At 47.5% G+C, this 6182-nt stretch overlaps 1 long non-coding RNA gene across 1 annotated transcript; it reads left to right on the forward strand.

Moving 5' to 3' along the window:
• Window positions 1–2042: 2042 nt before the first annotated feature.
• On the forward strand, window positions 2043–4862 carry LOC125441492. The gene is made up of 2 exons (XR_007245868.1): window positions 2043–2250; window positions 4560–4862. It is a non-coding gene; the product is annotated as an uncharacterized LOC125441492 (long non-coding RNA).
• Window positions 4863–6182: the final 1320 nt, after the last annotated feature.

A 6182-nucleotide genomic window follows, 5' to 3' on the forward strand; every position in this document is an offset into this window, starting at 1 on the left:
CTCCTGTAAGAAGACTCAAGGAGGCTTACAAGCTCGTTTCCCTTCCTCTCCCCACAACAAACACCTTGCAAGCTATTGTTGCTAGTTGCACAGACAAGCCCGCTGCATTCACTTTAGCCATACGGGGGTTGAGTTGCAGTTCCAGTCCCATGCCAGCACATAAAAAGGTAGGGAAGGAAAGAGGCAACTCTAACTAGACAAACGGAGGTGCGTTATGGATTGTGCTGTCAGCAGGCAGGATGTGGTTGGGTCCAGCTTTACGGGGCCAACAGGTAGTAGGCAAAAGTGTAGTCTGATAACAGTCCAATAGTCAAGGCAGGCGGCAAGCGAAATGAAGCCAGATGACAGTCCAGTGTGTCAAGGTGGGCGGCAGGTAAAGTGTAGTCCCATGGTGGCGAACCTTTGGCACTCCAGATGTTATGGACTACAATTCCCATCAGCCCCTGCCAGCATGGCCAATTGGCATGTTAACTTGTTAAGTACCCATGGTTCATGACGTGGAGTCTCAGTGAACTGTGGAGTGAAACAGAACACTGAACTCTTACACTGGAGCACAGGTGTCAAACTCGCGGGTCTCCAGATGTGCATGAACTACAATTCCCATCAGCCCTTGCCAATGCTCATGTTGGGAGGGACTGATGGGAATTGTAGTTCATGAACATCTGGAGGGCCGCGAGTTTGATATCCCTGCACTGGAGCTTTTAAGCCAAGACAAAAGGCCTTGCCATCTCTCTGCTAAGTGTATGGGCACAGGAAATGACATCACCTTTCCCTGTTGGCCTCTCGAAGTGGCTCTCCCACCCTTTTCACCTTCTATTTGTAAGGAGGATCAGTTCCAAAGTCGATACTTCTAGAAGTGGACTCTTGAATCCAAAATATCCCCCAAAGCAATAAGGCATTATTAAATAAAAAGGGGAAAGGAGTTAGAGGGAAATAATGCAGAAATCACTGTTTCAGAGAGTAGTTAGTTGGTCTGCAGTAGAACACTCTGGCTGATTCCGCATGGGCCAAAAACAGCAGTTTGAAAACAGTGTGAAAATGGTGTAAAAGGGTTTATACTGTTTTCACACCGTTTTCACACTGCTGTTTTTGGCCCATGCGGAATCAGCCTTAGATTCGAATCAAGTAGCACCTCTTGAGACCAACAAGGTTTTCTGGGTATCTGATGAAGGGAGCTCTGACTCTCAAAAACCTTGTTGGCATCTAAGATGCAAATGCAGAACCCCACTGTATCCAGGTTGCTTAAAACACATATGCTGGAACCCAGTCAAAGTGCTAAATGATTCAATAAAGTGCAAGTGTAAAGTGTAAAATACACTAAAAATACATAAAGACAGATTATAAATACTACAGCACAAAATATAAGGGGTAACCCTGTACAAATTCTATAAAATAATACTGGATATAATTCCGGAAGTCTCAGTACGCTGAATTCCTTATTCAAAGAGGTCTTCTCCGAAAAACAGAACGAAATAAGTAGCAATCTCAGGTCAGTTGGCAACACAGCTCCCGGTTAGTTGGCAACAACCTCCGGTCTAAGATGCTGCTGAACTAGAATCTACATTGCACAAATCGTAGAATTAAAAAACAAAGAAGCAGAGCCAAGAAGTGAGCTTGAAAAGAGGGTTAAAAAGAAAGTGAAGAAGCGTGGAGTCAAATGTTGGACTAGAAAGCCACTTACAAAGAAAACGGAACAAGTGGATTACTGAGGAAAGCGTGCAAAATCATAGCAGACAACTCTGAACAAGAGACGAAAAGAAAAATAAGAGAGAACATATATATTTGAAAAGAAAAAGGGGGCTGGAGGGAAATTATGCAATATCGCAGCAAATCGTTTACAGAGAAAAAAATGATGCAAAAAATGCGATACAAAGAGAGAGAGAGAGCGAGAGAGAGAGAGAGAACGAAAACCAAAAAGAGTCAAAAGGAGTTCTAGCCCACAAGAGCATTAGGAGCTTTCATCATAGAGATTCCAATGCCTAGACTAGAGCGAGACCATCCCGGAAGCCGAGTGAGCGCCTTTCTTTGGTCCTCCCATGCGTCTATGGTGCTTAAGCCCTGGGAACGCGTCACTTCCGTTCCTGGCCTGCCGCCTTGCCCTCTCTCGCTGCCCGGTCAAGGAGAAAGGGGGTCGCCGCCGCCGCCATGTCTTTACAGGTGCTGAGAAGGGGGCTGCGGCTTCCGGGCTTGGCCGCCCGCCCTGCCCGGAGCATCGCTTCCAACCCGCCCAAGGACCCCATAGGGCCGCTGGTGAGATCTCGTGGTGGTGGGGAAGGGGCAAGATGGGGCGAGTTCAAGGAGGGCGGGAGTTCGGAACAGGCTGGGGGGAGGGCGTGTCGTGTGGTTGGAAAGGCGAAAGGCAGAGTGGCATAGTGGATAGTGTGCAGGGTGACGATTTTCACTCAGCTATGAAGCTCTGAATCATTCCCTCGCCTTGCCTACCTCAAAGGGTTGTTGGAAAAGATACAAGTTTGTATGCCTCTGAGCGTCTCTGCGGAAGGCTGGGACAGAAAGGTCGTAACAGAAGGAGATGCTGCTGGACATTTTGGGGGCGGGGCGGGGCGACGACGATGACAACGGAATATACCCCAGTGGTATTCTCACTGGGCTTTCATGGGGTTGCTAACTCTGGATTGGGATAATCCTGGAGAGTTAGGGTGAAGGCGGGGGGGGGGTGCTTAACAGAATGTCTATCTGCGCCCCCCCCCTGCATTTTCTCCAGCTGATCTCTGTAATTTGGAGATCAGCTTTAAATCCGTGAGATCTCCAAGGCCCACCTTCACAACCCCCAGTATGAAGACTGAGGGATGAAAATGAGGTGTTAAGGGAGCAAGAAACCCACGGGGGCAAAAGAGGGGTGTTTATTTTAATTTTATTGGCTTCATTTATTTATTTGCTTCGTTTGCTTTTCTCATTGAGACCCAAGGTTGGATCGCAGAATACAAGAAATAGTTGAATTAGGCAAGATGAAATATCAAACATTCAGTGCTATAGGACCGCAACGGGCTATTGGTCAGGGTTCAGGAAAATGGGGTTAGAAGAGGGGAAGGGTCCAGAAAGTCTGTATTGCTGTTTACGCCTGTGCATATTTAAGACTGCCTTTGGAAGACCTGATGTAAACAGATGTCTTTGGAGTAGTTCTGTTGTGTCTTCCAGGACTGCTCTGAAGCCAAAATTGAGCAGCATGCAGAACAAACTGATTCTGAACGCCCATTGAAGTGGGTCGGAGTGGCCTAAGGGTTGGTTGATCAGGGAATGAGGATCTTATGGTGTGCAGTAAGATAATGGATCCAGTATGAAAAAGTTAAGGTGGTGGCAGTTATGTGAAGATGACATCTGTAGTGGAGGGAGATGTTCAGGAGTCCTAGAGGCTGAGGTTTTTGAGTGTTAGCTGCACGGCTTGGAAATGGTGAATGTGTGAATAGTGACAGGGATGCTGAAGAATCATAGAGACCACAAGGGCCATCAAGTCCAACCCCTGCAATGCAAGAATACACAATCAAAGCACTCCTGACAGATGACTATCCAGCCTCTCTTAAAAAACCTCCAAAGAAGGAGACTCCACCACACTCCGAGGTAGTTCCTTCTGCTGTTGAACAACCCTTACTGTCAGGAAGTTTTTCCTGATGTTTAGATGGAATCTCTTTTCCTTCACCTTGAACCCATTACTCCTGGTCCTAGTCTCTGGAGCAGCAGAAAACAAGCTTGCCCCCTCACCAACATGACATCCCTTCAAATCTCTAAACATGGCTATCATATCACCTCTTAACCTTCTCTTCTCAAACACAACATCGCCAGCTCCGTAAGTCTCTCCTCGTAGGGCATGAATTCCAGAACTTTTACCATTTTGGTCGCCCTCCTCTAAACCCATTCCAGCTTGTCAGCATCCTCAACCTTCTAGACACTATACTCCTATTGATACAGGCCAGAATCACATTGGTTTTCTTGGCCGCCGCATCACACTGCTAACTCATGTTCAGTATGTGGTCTGCTAAGACTCTCAGACCCTTTTGCATGTAGTGTTGTCGAGCCAGATGTTGATCCTGCATTGAGCAGGAGGTTAAGCTAGAGGGCCTGTATGGTTCTTTCCAACTCTGTAGTTCTGTGATTCATCTGTAGGATATGTGTGATGATCATCATGTATATAAAATGTTTCTTAGACTTCAGAGTGTCAATTGATCACCATGCAGTTTCAGTAATTATAACTGGAACAATTCACAGTGGCTATAATCTCTATGTCATGCCTTTTTTATTCCGTCCTTCCTCCAAGGAGCTCAGAGCTGGACACAACGCGGTGTAGTAGTTCAGGCCGAGTCTGTGATTGGCCCATGGTTGCCTGGCAGGTTGTTGGGCAGAATGTGGTTATGAACCCAGGCTCAGATCCTATCAGCTGTGTGCTGACTCTGGGTGATTGGTTGGGGCTGAGTTCATGGCCACTCCCTTCCTGGATGGTTCTCTTTGGTTCTTGGTGGGGATGGAGAGATCAGCCCAGGGGCCTTTGATTGCCAACTGCTACCTTCTGGTCTCAATAGTGAGTTTTCCTTCTTTGTCCTATGCAGGAGACTGTCATCGGCCTGACTACTTTCTTCCTGACATTCATGGTACCATCTTGCTACATCCTGGTAAACCTCGAAAACTACAAAAAGAGAGAATAAGGAGGAAAGTCTGAACTCCTGACCCGAAGCTCTGATGCGATCTCTCTATGATTTCCTCCATTTCAGAAGGGGGGGGGCTGGCATGCCCTTCCTCTGTGAAGACCAGCGTCCTGAAATATATTCCATGCTGCTTCCTGGACCACATAGGATGTAGTTCTAGACAGCTGTTCTTCGGAGATTGTCTGTTACAATAAATACTGTTACTGACCCATGCTTTTCTGGCTTTTTCTTTGTTCATTCCCAAACTGGAATGATTAAATCAGTCGTGTACAAACAGGAAGCTACCTGTATATTGTTGAAGGCTTTCATGGCCGGATTCAACTGCTTCTGGTGGGTTTTCCGGGCCGTGGTCTGGTGGATCTTGTTCCTAACGTTTCCCCTGCATCTGTGGCTGGCATCTTCAGAGGTATCACAGGGGGAAGTCTGTTACTGTGTCCAGAGGGAAGGGAATGTTTGGGGTATATATTGTCTGTGTCCCAGGGTGGGGAACCAATCAGTAAGTGTTTGGGTGGAACTTGTTATGCAAAGATGTGGTTGATAGTATTGTATTGCAGGTGGGGCTTCCCTCTGTGATGCACCTCTGAAGATGCCAGCCACAGATGCAAGCGAACGTTAGGAACAAGATTCACTAGACCACGGCCACACAGCCCAGAAAACCCACCAGAACTACCTGTATATGTTTGGTCCATCAAGGGCATATTGTCTGCTCAGACTGGCAGCATCTCTCCGGGGTCTCATGCAGAGGCCTTTCCCATTGCCTACTGTCAGCTCCTTTTTAACCGGAGAGGCCAGTAATCAAACTGGAATCTTCTGCTCGCTCTGCCACTGAGCCATGTTGGCTCCTCTTCTGTATTGGCACAGGAGATTCCACCTAAACATCAGAAAAAACTGATAAAGGGCTGTTCGACAGTGGAATGCACGAACTCGGGGTGTGGTGGAGTCTCCTTCTTTGGAGGTTTTTAAACAGGCTGGATGGCCATCTGTCAGGAGTGCTTTGATTGTGTCTTCCTGCATTGCAGGAGGTTGGACTTGATGGCCCTTGGGGTCTCTTCCAACTCTATGACAGCAGCGCACTGGATTGTTTTTCCCGGTGCCATGGGCAAAATTGGGCCCAAAGAGAAGGAAGCAGGTGTAGCTCCTGCCCTTTATTGCTTCCCAGGCCAGCACAGTCCTACCAGGTGAGTCCACTGCAATCCCAGAGATGCTGCTGGCACCATTGAAGCGTCCCTTGCTCCTGGCTGAGCACAACCCGTGGTTTTCCCCTCCCTCATTCTGGCTTGTTGGCACATCAACATTGTCACAATTAGGCCTTTTTTGGGCATTTGAGGCCCAAAAAGATTGCCTAACCCCTGGGCTGAAGTTATGTTGTGAGGCCCACGCACGACAATCAAATATTCTCCAGTCCTCAGGCGAGTCACAAGGAGTAAAACCAGGAGGATCCCAGCTGTGGGAACATGTCCTTAAGGAATTGTTTAGAATATATTCTAGAAAACTCCACCCATTTCACAGATAATGCTAAGGATGAGA

This window comes from Sphaerodactylus townsendi, linkage group LG01, assembly GCF_021028975.2.
Source record: "Sphaerodactylus townsendi isolate TG3544 linkage group LG01, MPM_Stown_v2.3, whole genome shotgun sequence".
NCBI lineage: Eukaryota > Metazoa > Chordata > Lepidosauria > Squamata > Sphaerodactylidae > Sphaerodactylus > Sphaerodactylus townsendi.